Consider the following 16,491-nt stretch of genomic DNA (forward strand, 5'->3'; position numbering starts at 1 on the left):
GCAGAGGAGGCAGGTGACACACGATAGAGGCACTGACCAGGTCACTGGAGGGAGAAGCTTGTGGGGAAAGTGGGGGCAGAGGGGGGACCTTGGGTGACAGTAAGGGGTGTTGCAATCAGGGAAGCCTCGAGGGAGCCTGTTAAGTCAGCTGAGCCCAGGCGGGGATGGGGGGCAGGAGAGACGAGGTCAGGGGTCAGAGTGGAGCTCTGCAGGTCACTCGGACGTCCAGCCTCCGAGAGGACCCAGCTGGGACGATCTGGGGAGTCTGACCGCCCTGTGGAGGGGGGAAGCGGGAAGGAGGGTGGCCGTGGACCAGCTGGGAGGCTGGGACTCCCGTCCTGCTGTGGGGACTGGGATGGCCTGGACCAGGCAGCGGCCAAGGAGGCTGGGACAAGCAGCCGGGCTCTGGAGGACTTCTGAGGTTGGACGGGGGTGGTTGTAGGATTTCCTGGTGGATTGGAAAGACGGTGTGCAGCAAAAGGCTTAACACTGACTCACATGTGTCCAAACCAGCTGAAAGGATGGCCTGTTACCTGTCGAGATGGGTCAGAAGCAGGAGGAGGGGCGGGGGAGGAAGCCCAGGAGCTCCGTTCGTTCGGAGGTTTGTCATGCTGGGATGATGTGGCCCCGGGGACAGGCAGTGGCACCGCTCAGGGGCAGCAGCTCACGCGGTTGGGGATTGAGGGAAGAGACCGAAGCTGAGACAGATACTTGAGTCATCAGCGCTCAGCAGCTTCTGAGCAGTGAGGTCAGAAGTAACCGCCGGTGATGTGCAGACAGACTAGCCCCTGAAGGCTCCCGGCTGTGTGAGGTCAGAGAATCGGCGGGACCAGGAAAGGAGACAGTGGGAGAGGCTGGGAGCAAGAGGGGGGCCTGGACGCTGAATGGAACGTGGAGGGGGGTGCTGACGATGGACGAGGGGGAGGCGGGGACTCGGCAGTGACCACGGGACTTAGCAACGTGGCCTGGAGGAGAGCAGTGTCAGTGAAGAGAGAGCCGCTCTTGTAAAGGCCTGCTGATGAGACAGTGTGTACTGATGCAGAAAGACAGGTGGATGGACGGGGGAGCAGGAGAGCCTCGCACTGAGGAGCAGGGGGGTGACTTCTGTTGCTGCTCAGTCGCTCAGTCGTGTCCGACTCTCTGTGACCCCATGGACTGCAGCACGCCAGGCCTCCCTGTCTTTCACCATCTCCCAGAGTTTGCTCAGACTCATGTCCATCGAGTCAGTGATGCCATCCAACCATCTCATCCTCTGTTGCCCCTTTTCCTCCTGCCCTTGGTCTTTCCCAGCATCACGGGAGGACTTGATCCCTCTACAGCCCTCGGTCCCAGGTGGTAAATTCCAGGTCAGCACTGTTGTTGTTGTACTTGGTCACTCAATCAGGTCCGACTCTGCAACTCCATGGACTGTAGCCCAGCAGGCTCCTCTGTCCATGAGATTTTCCAAGCAAGAATACTGGAGCAGGTTGCCATTTCCTTCTCCAGGGAATCTTCCCGACCCAGGAATCAAACCTGAGTCTCTTGTGTGTCCTGTGTTGGCAAGTGAGTTCTTTACCACTGAGTGACCTGGGAAGCCCTTAGGTCAGTTAGGTCAATGGTAAATCTATCAGGGGAATAAGACAAGGAGGCTCCCTTCATGACCTTGAAACCAACACAGATTTGTGGTTTAAATAGAAATGCATGAAACCCACCAAATCTGTGAAAGAGACAGAAAGGAGTTAGGAGAACAAGAAGAAAGCCATCGACGAGAAACAGACCTCTGACATCCAAAGTACGTGAAAACTCTTCTTTTTTAAAAAAATGTTTATTTTTTGGGCTGTGCTGTGTCTTAGTTTCGGCATGCAAGATCTTTAGTTGTGGCGTGTGGGATCTAGTTCCCTGACAGGGAATTGAACCTGGGCCCCTGAACTGGGAGAATAGAATCTTAGCCACTGGACCACCAAGGAAGTCCCCCAAATATGTGAAAAATCTTAAAACCCAACAATCAACAAGTGAACAAGAACAGACACCTTAGCGAGTGAGAAGTCCAGAGAGCAGGGAAGCCCGTGGAGAGACATTTGGGTCTGCAGCAAAATGCATGTTAGAACCGCAACCAGCTACCTCTGCACACCATCAGGAGCGGCCAGACCCTTACAACACCGAGTGCTGGTGAGGATATGTGGCAACAGGAACTGACATCCACCCCTGGTGGGGATGCAAATGGCTCCGCTGCTTTGGAAGACGGTTTAGCGGTTTCTTACAAAACCAAACCTACTCTTAGTATATGATCCAGGAGCTGTGCTCCTTAGAACTTACACAAAGGAGATGAAAACGTGAATCTACACAAAAACCTGCCCATGAATGTTTATAGCTGCTTTCTGCTTAATTGCCAAATCTGGAAGCCACTGAGATGCCCTTCAGTAGGTGGATGGAAAAATACACTGTGGTCCATCCAGACGATGGAACTTTGCTCTTGCTTTTGCTCAGCTGCCGAGATGTATCCGACTCTTCGTGAGCCCACGGACTGCAGCACACCGGGCCTCCCTGTCCATCACCGTCTCCTGGAGTGTGCCCAAGTTCACGTCCAGTGGAGTACTATCCAGCACTAAAGAGAAATGAGCTATCAAGCTATGAAAAGACATACATAGATGCACATTTGTGGGTGAAAGAAGCCAATCTGAAAAGGCTACAGTCTGTGTGGTTCCATCCGTGTGACACTGTGGAGAAGGCAGCCACTGAGACAGCAAAGAGGCAGTGATTTGGGGGTGGGGGAGGGGAGGAGGATCACTGGAGAGGCACCACAGTCCTTACGAGGGCAGGCGAAGGACGCTGCTGATGGTTTAAGGAGGGATACGGGACATTCTGGATTTCTCAAAACCCACAGAATGTACAGCTCTAGAATGAACCTGACTGTCAGCTATGGACTTTGGCTAATGATAATGTATCACTATTGGCTCTAGAGTAGGAAATGGCAAACCCACTCCAGTATTCTTGCCTGGAGAATTCAATGGACAGAGGAGCCTGGCAGGCTACATTCCATGAGGTCACAAAGAGTTAGACACGACTAAGTGACTAACACACATGCACACATTGGCTCATCAATTTTATCAAATGTATCAATAATGCCAGATGTTATAATAGGGGACTTGTGTGTGTGTCTGTGTGTGCTGGGGGGTGGGTTTATGGGAACCCTTGTTCGTTGTTGTTCATTCTATAAGTTGTGTCTGGCTCTTTTTGACCCCATGGTCTGTAGCACACCAGGCTCCTCTGTCCTTCCCTCTCTCCTGAAGTTTGCTCAAACTTGTGTCCATCGAGTCGGTGATGCCATCCAACCATCTCATCCTCTGTCGTCCCCTTCTCCTCCTGCCCTCAGTCTTTCCCAGAATCAGGGTTTTTTCCAATCAGTCGGCTCTTTGCATCAGTACTTTTGGCTCTGGCCAAAGTACTAGAGCTTCAGCTTCAGCATCAGTCCTTCCCGTGATTGATACTACAGGTAGAACTCTGTGCTACCTGCCAATTTTTCTGTATGTGTAAAACTATTCTAAAAAATAAAGTACTGATAGACAAATGGACCTGAAACTATCACAACATTGTTAATTGGCTATAGAAAAGTTTTTCTTTAACAGAAGAGAATCTTTATGCATTTCTTTTTTCATATTGAATTTATATTTCCTTGATTTCATATTTCCATTCTACTTCCTTCGCAGGATTTTATCTTAGGATATATTTAAAATACTTGTTTATAAAATATAAAACATATTTTTGGGAAAAAAAGAAAGAAAAACAGGCATCGATCTCTCTCAGGGGAGAAATGATCAATTAGTTTAAACCAAGATTAATAACTTCTGTTTCTCAAAATATACCATATTAGGAGACTGAAAGGCAAGCCACAGAAGGAAAAAATTGTTTTCATTACACAAATATGATGAGCAACTAGTATCTGAGACACAAAAAGAGCATCAAACCCATAAAAAGATAACCTGATAGAGAAAAGAAAGCCAGGCCAATTGACCTCCGACACACACGCAGAGAGACCCTGGGTGCCAAACAGACAAGAAAAGGGCTTATCTTCCGTGTCATCCAGGAAGCGCCAGTCAAGTTCCAGGTGGTGATCCCACACACCCTCCGGAACGGCTCCAGGGGAAACACGGGATGGGCCAAGAGTGGTTGGGGTGCGGGGCAGGTGGGCACGCCGGGGAACGGGGACCGGCCCTCGGAGGCCGGGTGGCCCTGTCCGCTGGGGCTGCTCCCCAGCTGTCCTGGCCAGCGGGGCAGATCCAGCAGAAAGGCACCTGCTCATGGAGGCAGAGAACGAGCTGTAACTGCCCCACAGGAAAGCCCGCAGCCCACGGGAGCTTCGTCCCCGAGGTTGGAGGGCGGTGGGCGCTCCGCGGCACGGGCCACTCAGCCTGCGGTGTGAGCAGCAGCACGTGTGGACCCACAGACTCGGGTGGGGCTGTGGCCAGGCGTCCGGTCCCGTTCCCCTCCCTCCCGTCAGTCGTGGAGCGGGCAGGGAGGGCACAGGTGGGCAGTGGGCGCTCTCTGCACTGGCCTCTGCCCCGGGTCGGGTCTGGATGGGTCTCTGAGCCCCCAGGCTTGAGTGATGCTCTGCGCCTGTGGCTTCGCAGCCTCTGGAGGGAGGAGGGGTGCAGCGGATGGGCACGGCGGAGGGCAGAGCCAGCACGGTGCCCTTGGGTGCGGGCGGAAGCGCTTTGTCACCAGGTCCTCCCCGGCGTGGGTGGGGGCACAGCTGAGCTGCCGACTCACGCCCCTCCCTGTCCTCCCTGCCTGGCCTGCCTCTCAGGCCGAAGTCACCCTGCCCTCAGGCCCGCAGGGGGCGGTGGGGGTGCAGCCCCGGGGGCACAGACATAAGGCTCTGTGCTGCCGGGGCCACGTGAGGGGATTATCTTCAGGTCAGCCGACCCTGGACTGGGGCTGCTGGTGGGGGAAGGGTGGAGCTGTGAGTTGTTGGAGAGTTAGGGCAGAGAAGGGGGTGCCTGAGCGAAGGGGAAGATGGCACAGGGTCCATGCCTGGGCCCAGGGTGGATCAGGGAGGTCCATGCTGGGACCCAGAGGGGGATCGGGGGGTCCACGCCCAGACCCAGAGGAGGATCAGAGAAGTCCATGGCCAGGAATAGAGGAGGATCGGGAGTCTGTGCCTGGGTCCAGAGGGGGATCGGGGGTCCACGCCCGGACCCAGAGGAGGATCAGGGAGGTCCGTGGCCAGGAATAGAGGAGGATCGGGAGTCTGTGCCTGGGCCCAGAGGGGGATTGGGGGTTCCACGCCCAGGCACTGGGAGCACGGGTAGGTGTACGCTTGGGCACAGGTACTCGGAGTTAACCCTGATGCAGCAGGGTGCCCTGCGGGGCAGGCCCTGGCTTGGCTGAAGCACCCTCCCCACCCCCATCCCCGACCCCCGGACAGGGTCACTCAGGGTCTCCTGCCCTGGCCTCTGCTCCTGGTGCCTCAGTCCAGGTCTCTGCAGGACGGGGAGAGACAGCGTCCAGGGCCCACGGTGGCTTCACACTCGCCCCGGACGTCTCCTCCCCACTGGCCTCTGCTTCCGCCCTGCCACCCGGCTAGGAGTGTACTCCAGTTACAAGCCCAGCGTGGGCCTGACTCGAGACCAACACGGAGCTGTGGGCCGGTGGCGGCTTGGGTGGGTGCTTCTGGTGCCCCGATGGGCCCAGATGCTACAGGCCAGATTCGCTTTCTCCGGTCCCGTGGGTGGACCTGTTGACCTGTGCGGTTAGTCCCCTCTCCCGCCCACCACACGTGAGCATGCGTGTGCGTGACCGCTAGTGGTCGATGGTGATGACCTATGCGGTTGTTCCCCTCTCCCGCCCACCACACGTGCGCATGCGTGTGCGTGACCGCTAGTGGTCGATGGTGATGACCTGTGTGGTTATTCCCCTACCCTGCCCACCACAAGTGTGCATGCGCGTGCGTGACCGCTAGTGGTCGATGGTGCTGGGCTTCGTGAAATCCCAGATTCTGAGATGGAGAGAGAGCACAGTGGCGCTCAGGGCCTCTGTCCAGGCACCGGGGAAAGGAAGGCCAGGGTCCCAGGGGCTCACAAGCCCTCTGGAGCAGGCCTCCCAGCCCCGAGAGTAGAGCCCTGAGCCTTGGCCTGCCTCCGTCGTGTTTTCTCTGGGAAGGTGTGGTGGGCGGGGAGGAGGAGGTGGGCAGCCACACGGGCCCTTGGGACCCCAGGAGCCCACAGAGCCTCCTGTGCTGGGCGCCTGGGGCGGCTGCAGGTGGACTTGCCTCCCCCACAGCAGTTTGGCTGGGGGCCCCTCCTTCCCTAACAGAGCCCTCCACACTCCCAGGCGCCAGCTTCCACGCCGCACGCTTCGATGGACAGGACCTAGGCAGCTCTGACTTCCTGGTGAAAGTGTGAGTTGCTCAGTTGTAACCGAGTCTTTGAGGCCGCATGGACTGTAGTCCGCCAGGGTCCTCTGTCCATGAGATTCTCCAGGCAAGAATACCGGAGGGGGTAACCATTTCCTTCTCTAGGGAATCTTCCTGACCCAGGTATCAAACCCAGGTCTCCCGCATTGCATGTAGATTCTTCACCACCTGAGCCACCACGGAGGCCCTTCCTGGGGCATCTAGACCCAAACCACGTCTTCACCAGTGCACGGCCTGGACATAGGCTGGGGCTTGTGCCGAGGGGACCACTGCGGCCCAGCGTGGAGGACCACCACCCTCCTGAACCACGAGCAGGAGGCGGCCCAGCAACAGTGCGGGCGGGTGAGGGGAGGCCCAGCAGGCCTTTGGGACTTGGGGAGTGGCGTGGGCAAAGGCCCTGGGGTGGGATGGGGGGCAGCTCCAGGGTGCAGAGAAGCTCTGGGGGAGGTGGGGAGAGTGGGCGGTGGGCAGAGGGATGGCTGGCTGCCTGGCCCCAGGTGGTGTGCCTAGGGGCCTATGCCAGGCTGTGGGAGGCCCTGGAGTGAGAGCCCCGGCCCCAGTCACGGGCCCACAGTTCAGCTCAGCCACTCAGTCGTGTCCAACTCTCCGCAACCCCATGGACCGTAGCACGCCAGGCCTCCCTGTCCATCACCAACTCCCGGAGTTTACTCAAACTCATGTCCATGGAGTCGGTGATGCCATCCAGCCATCTCAGCCTCTGTCATCCCCTTCTCCCCCCACCTTCAATCTTCCCCAGCATCAGGGTCTTTTCAAATGAGTCAGCTCTTCGTGTCAGGTGGCCAGAGTACTGGAGTTTCAGCTTCAGCATCAGTCCTTCCAATGAATATTCAGGACTGATCTCCTTTAGGATGGACTGGTTGGATCTCCTTGCAGTCCAAGGGACTCTCAAGAGTCTTCTCCAACAGCACAGTTCAAAAGCATCAATTCTTTGGCGCTCAGCTTTTTTTATAGTCCCAACTCTCACATCCATACATGACTACTGGAAAACCATAGGCTTGACTAGATGGACTTTTGTTGGCAAAATAATGTCTCTGCTTTTTAATATGCTATCTAGGTTGGTCATAACTTTCCTTCCAAGGAGTAAGCACCTTTTAATTTCATGGCTGCAGTCACTATCTGCCGTGATTTTGGAGCCCCCTAAAAATAAAGTCAGCCACTCTTTCCACTGTTCCCCCATCTATTTGCCATGAAGTGATGGGACCAGATGCCATGATCTTAGTTTTCTGAATGTTCAGTTTTAAGCCAGCCTTTTCACTCTCCTCTTTCACCTTCATCAAGAGGCTCTTTAGTTCTTCTTCACTTTCTGCCATAAGGGTAGTGTCATCTGCATATCTGAGGTTGTTGATATTTCTCCTGGCAATCTTGATTCCAGCTTGTGCTTCTTCCAGTTCAGCGTTTCTCATGATGCACTCTGCACAGAAGTTAAATAAGCAGGGTGACAATATACAGCCTTGATGTACTCCTTTTCCTATTTGGAACCAATCTGTTGTTCCATGTCTGGTTCTAACTGTTGCTTCCTGACCTGCATACAGGTTTCTCAAGAGGCAGGTCAGGTGATCTGGTATTCCCATCTCTTTAAGGGTTTTCCACAGTTTATTGTGATCTGCACAGTCAAAGGTTTTGGCATAGTCAAAGCACCCACAGGCACCCACAGAATGATGGTGTGTGGATACCAGGAGGCTGGCTCTCAGGCAGGCCTGAAGCCGTGAGAGCCGTGGGGACGTGGAGAGAGCAGGGACCCAGGGGTGATGTCCCCCACCTCCTGCATGTGATGGCAGCCTGGCGGTCCTCCAGGTAGAGGGCGTGGGCCTGACGAGGATGGGGCCTTAGGGACAGACGGAGGGACTGACCAGACAGGGACGGGTGGCCGCAGAGGGTGAGGAAGAGAGGAAGAGGGCCAGGCTGCCCTGACCATTTCCCACTCCTGGCTCCTGGAGGTGAGGAGAGGTGCTCCTGTCTGGGTCCCATGGCTGCCGGAAAAAGCCCCACAATCCTCAGAGTCACGCCCCACGGCTTGGAGACCCCATGTCTGAACTCGGCTGCTTTGGGCTAAAATCAGGAGTGGCAGGCTGCTTCCTGCTGCGGGACCCGGGGCCGACCTGTTCCTGCCGCTCCCGCTTCTGGAGGCGCCATGGGCCTGTCTGTGGTCCTTTCTCCATCCTTTTGGCTGTTGGCGCACCATCCTTTCCTTCACTTACTAAGACCCCTGCAGTGACCCTGGACCCACCCGGGGAGCCCAGGACCCTGTCCTTCTCAAGGTCCTCAGCTCGCTAACCCCCAGAGGCCCCTTGGTCACGGCAGGTCACACTCCACAGGTGTAGGGAGGTGGGGCGTGGATGGCTTTGGGAGGGGGTATTACTCTGCCCCACCACAAGCACTGTCGCTTGTTGAAATGGGGAACGTTGAGGTGATGAGAAGGAGTTCCATTTTTAAAATTTTCTTGCCTCTTTATTTTTGCGTGCTGGGTCTCCAGTGTTGCATGGGTCTTGTCTCATTTCGGCGATCGGGGGCTGCTCGCCAGTCGTGGTGTGGTGGCTTCTCTTGCTACAGACATGGGCTCTGGAGCTCGGGCTGGGTAGTTAGGGCGCAGGGGTTCAGTTGCCCCATGACAAGTGGACTCTCCCCAGACCAGGGATCGAGCCCATGTCCCCTGCATTGGCAGGTGGATTCACAGCCCTGGACCACCAGGGAAGCCCTGGGAAGTTCACTTTGAGGCCCAGAGCGTGTGTGGTGCTGGTGGGCTGGTCCTGCTGGAACAGGTGTCCCCAGGGCACGTGGACATGTGGGGCAAGGTCAGAGCAAGGCTGGGAGGGGGACGGGGGTGAGTCAGCTGGCAGTGGTGCTGGTCGGGCGAGACAGTGAGAGGAAGTGGGTAGGTCAAGGGGGTGCTGGGTGGAGGCCCCAGAAAGACTGGGCCCAGGTTGGGCTGGGAGGGCAGGGAGGCTGGACTCGGGAGGCTCCAGGGCTGAGGGGCGGGTTGGGGGCAGCTCTATTCTTCCTGAGTCTGCTGGGCTGGGCTGGGCTGCCCCTGCACTGCTGGTTTTCGCTGCCGACTCTGTGTATGTTGGGAAGGGTTGAGCAAGGTCTGTGGCTTCCGCTGAGTATTCATGGGCCCTCTCGGTGCCCCGCAGAGCAAAGATGGGCAGAGGGACACTGCCCAAGAATCTGCAGTCACCTCCACGCCACATGTGGCTGGGGCCCATCCACCAGGCAGGTGGCCGTGGCCGGCCTCCGCCCACAGCCCCACCCTGGGCCAGCTTCCCCCGAGGAGGGTCCCAGGCTCCACACGCCCCAGTCCACCTGGAGATGTCCTTGGAGCAGAGCAAGGGGGTGCCCACATCGCTGACTCCTCAGGGTGGGGCCACGGGACCTCCCAGGGTGGGGGCACAAGTGGAGGGGACCCCGCCCCCCAGGAGCCAGGCGTGGGTTCCCCTCCAGTCCCAGGACCTCTTGTTCCTGAAACACACCGTGTAGCTCTTCCCAATGCCCCCACCCACCCTCCGCCCACGGCCGTGCAGGGCTGGTTCCCAGTGGTGGGCAGGTGTTGGGCGGTCAGTGCTCGCCCATTCTGGAGGTGCCAGCTCCTCCGAGGTGCCCACCCCTCCCAAGCAGCCGGACAGACAAGCCCGGGGCTGCGACACCCACTGACTTCGGAGCAGTGACTCAGCAGAGCAAGGCAAGTGGGCGGGGTGGGGGGGAGCCCCTGTGTCACCAGAACAATGCCCTGCTTCTTCCAGGCTCAGCTTCAGTCGCGGGGACACAAGACGATTCTGTCGTGGCCAGAGCGGGAGCTGAGGGGCGGGAAGCAGGGGCCTCGGCCCCACCTGGAGGCCTTCACTTTTAATCCTAGAGGGACTGGGAGCCGAGGACTCTGACCCTGACTCTGCGTGGGGCCCCGGGGCGTCCCGGCTCTTCCCAGTTAACTGCCCGTGGGAGCCGGGACGAGAGCAGACGCCTCCCCAGCGCCAGCCCTCGGAGGAGGGCTCCCCAGCCTCCTGTGCCTCAGTCTGTGTCTGTAAAGTGGGGTCATTTTGCAGACTCTGTCCTGCAGGGAGAGAGCCCAGGGCAGGGGCGTGTGTGTGTGCGCGCGCGTGTGCATGTGTGCACGTGTGCGCGCATGTGTATGTGTGTGCGTGTGCGCGTGTGTGCGCGCGCGTGTGCATGTGTGCACGTGTGCGCGCATGTGTATGTGTGTGCGTGTGCGCATGTGTGTGTGCATGCGTGTGTACTCCTGTGTGTCTATATGGGGGGTGGGGGTGGGCAGCTCGCCATGTAACCCACCCCCCTCCGTCCCCTCTGGCCTGCTAGGTTAGGGCTAGGGTTACAGGTTAGGGGTTGGGGTTAGATTAGGGTGGGACAGGAGGGGGTCTCAGGCTAGAGCACGTGGGGCCTCCGAGGAAGGACTCCAGAGCTGTGGGGCCTTCGAGGGGCTGTGAAGCAGAAGGCACCCGGTGTGGCCAGTGTGGTGGGGGGAAGCAGGAAGCCCGGTCAGGAGAGGACGGGGGAGGCTGGCAGGATGGGCTGGCCGAGTGAGAGAGGAGAGGGGTCCCTGGCCTCTCCCAGAAGATGCCCCCCACGGAGGAGCTTGTCTGAGGGGCGCATGTGACTGCTGCTGCGGCCCCATCGGGTGCCAGTGGGCAGTGGGACCTGAGATCTGGTGTCTGAGGAGTCCCCGACTCGGTGTGCACTGCGGGGGTGGGGACCCCCAAGGAGGAGCCAGAAGAGCAGGAGACAGAGCGGGTGGAGAGGATCTAACAGGAGCAGAGGAGGTTCTGGAAGCCGGGAGCAGGCCACAGCCACCCTGGAGTGGCCTTCAGCCTGGCCAATGCTATGATGCCACCAGGGGCCCAGGCTGGGAGGCACCACCGAGGCCACCTGTGTGGCCCTGGGGACGGCCAGGAGCAGCTTGGAGTGGTCCCGCGGGGGGGCGGAGACGCGGGGGGTGTGGTCCTTCCCGGGAGGCTGGCCGCAAGCGGGGCGGGGCAGTGGTAAAGACGTGTCCCCGGGAAAGCCCCGCGGGGAGATGGCCTCGGGTGTCAGGGGTTGAGGGGGGTGCAGAGGCTGAGACCAGGGGCCGGCCTCCCAGGATCAGCCAGGCATCTAGAGGCCGCCCTCCCTGCCCCCCAGCCCAGCGCCTGACCAAGTGCCCCAGGGCCCCAGGCCTGCTGACCTGCAAGGGGCGGGCCTGGCCAGCCGCTTCCTTCCCTTTCTGCCCGGGTTCCCACTGTCTGTGTCAGGAGCCACGTGAGGCTGCCTCAAACCCGGGTTCTGCCCCGCTCTGTCCGGGTGGAGGCAGGGGGTCAGCCCCTCTGCTCTGAGCAGCGCCCCCCCACCCCACCCCTTGCCCACCGGCGTGGTGTCTCAGGCGGAGGGAGGCCTGTGGTTCCTGTTGACCCAGCCGGGCCCTGCCCAGGGCGCCCCTCCTTCCACCTGCTGAGACCACGGCAGGGGCGCCCCCTTGACCCGGGGTGCCCCCACTGGGATGCAGACAGCATGCGGGAGCCCAGACATGGAGCTGTTATTACCCTGGGGGCTGGGCTTGCGGGCAGCCCAGCTGAGCCCCAGGACAGCAGGCTGGTGGTTTCCAGAGGGGGGAACTCTGGCCTGGGACTCAGGCTGACAGCACAGGAGACCCAGGGACGGGGCGAGGTGGGGGGTCAAGAGACCAGCGTGGGGCCGGGATGGGGTCCCAGCAGAGGGGAGCAATGTGGGGGTGGGGCAGGGGTCCTAGAAGCCTCTGCCTGCAGACTGGCGGCCCGCGCCCCCACAGCCCCGCCCCTGGCTTCACCCGCAGGCCCATCCTCACCTGATCCCATCCATGCACTCCAGGATGCCCCCAGCCCCACTCTTGCAGAAGCCCCCGGCCCTGTCAGGGTGACAGTCAGGGTCCCCTCCCTGCAGAAACTGGAGAGCCTCCTTGTCATGTCCTGGAAAGAGAGCCCCTCCTCCATGGGGACGGAGGTCCCTGCCGGGCAGAGGGCTTGAGGCCTGCTCCGAGCTGCCTTTCTGGCCACCCCTCCTGCCACCTAATCCTCCACGAGGCAGCCACTCCTGTGAAGGTGAATTTTCTGTGTCAACTCGACTGGCCCCTGGCGGGGGGGGTCCCAGATATTCGGTTAAATGTGTGTCTGGGAGGGTGTTTCTTGATGAGCTGTTCAGTTGCTAAGTCGTGATTGACTCTGTGAGCCCGCGGTCTGCAGCACGCCAGGCTCCTCTTCTTCCTGCCGGACAGTTTGAGCTGGGTCTCTGGTCCACACTGCCGCAGACTGGAGCCACACTGCCTGCTCTGGGGCCTCTAGCCCAGAGACCCTAGACACTGGGACTCAGCCTCTGTAATCGGGTGATCAATTCACTACAAGAAAGGAAGGTAGATTGAGATAGTCAGACATCCTATCGGTTCTGTGTCTCTCGAGAGCCCTGAGCTATGCAGCCTCTGGGTCCCCAGGACCTGGGGCTGTGTGACCCCATGTGGTGAGGGGATGTTGCAGATATAATCAGTGGAAGGATGGCATGATACAGAAATCATCTTGGATGAATGTGTTATTTGCTCAGTCATGTCAGACTCTTTGTGACCCCATAGACTGCAGCCCACCAGGCTCCTCTGTCCATGAGATTTTCCAGGCAAGGATACTGGAGTGGGTTTCCATTTCCTTCTCCAGGGGACCTTCCCAACCCAGGGATTGAACCCAGGTCTCCTGCACTGCAGGCAGATCCTTTACTAACTGAGCTACAAGGGAAGCCCATCTTGGATGAATGGGGAGGCCCTAAAAGTGATCACAAGGGTCCCACAAGAAGGGGGCAGGAGGATCAGAGTCCGAGGGAGTCTGGAAGTCTCGACGCCGCCACCTTTGAAGATGGAGGAGAAGCAGGCTGCAGGCCAAAGATGCGGGGCCTCTAGAAGCTGGGAAAGTCAAAACGGATTCACCCCTGGGGCCTCCAGGAGAAGCCAGCCTGTAACACCTTGGCTTTAGCCAGCGAGACCCGCGTTGCATGCCCCTGCCCCAGCTGTAAGATGATGGATGTGTGTTAAGCCCGACATTGGGGGTAACTGGCTCAGTCCCTGTAGCAGAGTGACCCAGAACCCCAGGCGGGTGACCAAACACCCAGTCAGCCGGGGCTTTTCCTGCTTTAAAAGTGAGAGCGTTTTCTAGAAACTGCTCAGCCCGAGGGCAGCACGGAGGCGGTCACCCTCACTGGCCTCTCACCCACAAGTCCCCGGCTCGCGGCCACAGGCCGAGTGATGACTGCATTCCTGTGTGTTTACCATGCCAGGGCAGAAGGTGGCCTGGAAAGCTCTGGTAGGGAGCATCCGGCCTTTGAGATGCTTTGAGAGACGGAGCCGTGTTCCCATTTCATGGGTGTTGGACATTTCACCCCACAGGCCGGCAAGTCCTGTGCCTGCCCCACTCAAGACCAAAAAAAGAAAGAGCTGAGTCGGTGAGAAAGAGAGACACGGATGGTTTAATGGACAAGGGGTGGTCCCGGAGCGACCGGGCCATGTGCGGTGCACGGTGGTGGGGAGGTTACTGGTCACGTACCTGAAGCTGACATCAGGTTGGCTCCAGGGTTAGAGGGAGACCAGCAGAGGGGCGTGCCCCCCTGCCCTTCTGACGATGATCACAGTGGAGATGGTTCTGGTCTGTTAGTGAGGATAGCTCAGTCCTTACTCACTGGCTCCGGGGACAAGTATGTAGACCTGTACCAATCAAGCTGTAGGATCTGAAGATTAGACCAGTCCTCACTTGCTGGGGCCAGGGGCAGGTAGACCTGTATGGATCAGACTCTGACTAAGAGGGAATTTCAGTGAGGTGAGTGGGGTGAAAGTGAGGTGGTGACCCGTCAGTGGGACTGTACTGAGAGCAAGAGAGCGGCCGTCGTGGGCGGCCCGAGCGCCCGCCACGGGAGAGGACGAGGCTCGGACAGGTGGCGTGAGGAGCTCCCGAGCAGGGGAGTCAGGACTGTCACCCCAGAGTCTGGCTCCCAGGGCTGAGCTCCCCAGGACAGAGGGGCCGGGGGCGTCCATCCAGCCTCTGTGCCTCCCTTCCCCAGCACAGGCCGGGGACAGGGCATCTGGCTCGCACCCCTCCTGCCGTTGTCCCCGTATCAGAAACAGCCTCCCAGCGTCAGCGAGTCCTTCCTGCCCCTCCTTGGACGGATGCATGCTTGTGTGTTATCAGCTTTATACCCCTTGTGATGAAGGCCAAGACTGCTCAGAGGTTGTTCAGTGTGAGCATCAACCCAGGGTCCCGGGACAGGCCCACAGCCTGCAGGCTTACAGGGCGGACACTCCCTGTCTCCCGTCCTGGAGACTGGAATCTGAGACCCAGGTGTGGGCAGGGCTGGTCCTCCTGAGGCCTCCCCCTGGGCGTGCAGACGGGCGTCTCCTCCCCGCATCTTCACAGGGTCATCCCTCTGTGAGTGTCCGCGTCCTGACCTCCTCTTCTTTGAGGACCCTCGTCCTGCGGGATTAGGACCCACCCCCATGACCCCATTTTACCTTAACCCCAACTTGAAAGGCACACCTCCAAATTTCTGGGGTGCTGGGGTCAGGACTCCAAACGGAGACTTTTGGGGACATATCGCAGTCCGTTGTGGGCAGTGTCACCCCCCCGCCCCCTGTTTCCTCACCCGAAGCACCCCGCTCTTTCAGTAGATTCTTGCTGCGCTCACCTCCCTATTTCTAAATAACAGCTTATTTCCAAAGAGCAGCTATTTCTAAACAGCAGCCGCTGTTCGTGCTATTTCTGTCTGGATCATGTGCTGACTTCCCAGGACGGAAGACAGAGCCGCGCATTCCTCCCCCAAGCGTTCTCCTGCACCGCTTCTCGAGGCCCACCCTGGGCCTGCCAGCCCTCTCCGCTTTGCTCCCCGGAGCCCCCAGACTCGGCGGCTCTTCAAGGGTGAATCTGCCTTCTCCACCCTCCCCCACCGTCCTCTCCTCCAGAAACTCCCAGAGGACGCCAGAGTACTTGGAAGCAGAGCCAAGTTCTACTCGGCTCTCCCCAGGCCTGAAGGCCGGTCCGCCGCTGCGGACCCGTGCACCCCGGAGACCCTTCCCCCTGGGCCCCGGGGGTGCTGTCTCCTCCGCCCCGCCCCCTCTCCTGTCCTCAGGTAACACCGCCCATGCCACACTGGCAGAAGCCTGCTCACCCCATGAGGCCCCCCGTCGCGTTCCTCCTGACCCTTTCCACACGGCCACCCCTGCACCTGCTCCGTGACCATCCAACAGACTGCACCGTCTCCCTCTCCCCGCTTTATTTGGTGCACATGGGGCCTGCAATAAACCACGTCTTTTTAAAAACTCTTTTACCCTTGAAATTCTCATCTTCCTTTATTTTTCAAAAGCCTTACTTATGTATTTTTTTTTCTCTTTTTTCAAAATTATTTCTCCTTGTTTATGGAGCTGCACCGGTCCTAGTTGCAGCACATGCGACCTTTGAAGCAGCACGTGGGATCTAGTTCCCCGACCAGGGATTGAACCCTGGCCCCCTGCACTGGGCGTGACGCGTCTTAGCCACTGGACCGCCAGGGCAATGCCTGTTTACTTTTTGATTGTAGTCTAGCTGCTTTACAATGTTGTGCTGGTTTCCGCTGCACAGTGAAGGGAATCGGCTACATGTACACACATGTCCTTCCCTCTTGGACCGCCCCTGCCCCACCATCCCACCCTCCAGGCCACCACAGAGCCCCAAGCTGAGCTCGCTGTGTAGACAGCAGCTTCCACTGGCTGTCTGCTCCCCTCGCAGGAGTGCCTCTATGTCAGCGCCGCTCCATCAGTCTGTCCCACCGTCCCCTTCTCTCCGTGTGTGCACGAGCCTGTTCTCTTCACCTGTGTCTCTGGTCCTGCCCCAGACCACGTCTTCAAAGGGCACACCTGAGTGTTTCCATCCACGGCTGCTTTGCGGGCACGCCTTGGGTCACACGGTGTGATCTGCCACAAGTGTTCCATTGCCCATGGCCCCTCTCCCCTCCCGTCCTGCTGGCTCCAGGCGTCCCCGGAATGGCCCGGCCTCCCGGCCCTGCAGACACGCTCCTGTCCCAGAGGCGGGAGGGGCTGGGGTCAGCGTGGGGCCCTTCCT

This window comes from Dama dama, chromosome 2, assembly GCF_033118175.1.
Source record: "Dama dama isolate Ldn47 chromosome 2, ASM3311817v1, whole genome shotgun sequence".
In the NCBI taxonomy this organism is placed as follows: domain Eukaryota; kingdom Metazoa; phylum Chordata; class Mammalia; order Artiodactyla; family Cervidae; genus Dama; species Dama dama.